The sequence below is a fragment of the Branchiostoma belcheri genome, unplaced genomic scaffold, assembly GCF_001625305.1.
Source record: "Branchiostoma belcheri isolate BF01 breed outbred unplaced genomic scaffold, Haploidv18h27 scaffold25, whole genome shotgun sequence".
NCBI lineage: Eukaryota > Metazoa > Chordata > Leptocardii > Amphioxiformes > Branchiostomatidae > Branchiostoma > Branchiostoma belcheri.
The window spans coordinates 1550970-1551332 of record NW_017803854.1 but is presented as its reverse complement, the minus strand read 5'-3'; positions in this window follow the sequence as shown (position 1 = coordinate 1551332).

Here is a 363-nt window from a genome sequence, read left to right as displayed (position 1 = left end):
GGCCTAATTTTGTAAAACTGTACCGTTAGTAAAAATGAACGTTTAGTGCTAAGGTATTGTTGCAATTTTGTGAAAATTTCAGACACAACCTGAGCAACACGTACACTGAACACTTCAATAAAGAATCAAAAACCTGTCGTGTTTTTTTACTAACTTAAGCAGGTATGGGTAGGCTTTTTGAGATCTTGCAATTAGATTGTCTCAGTAGTGGCTTAGTTATGGTTGCTAGTGGCTAGTTACAGGTTCGCGATAGCGGAACCTGTTCTACGTTACCTCGATTGTATGGGCGCCGCCATTTTGTTTCCCGTCATGCAATGGGGCAGGCCAAAGTTGAGTGAAGTGCATTGTGGGACCTGTCACCGG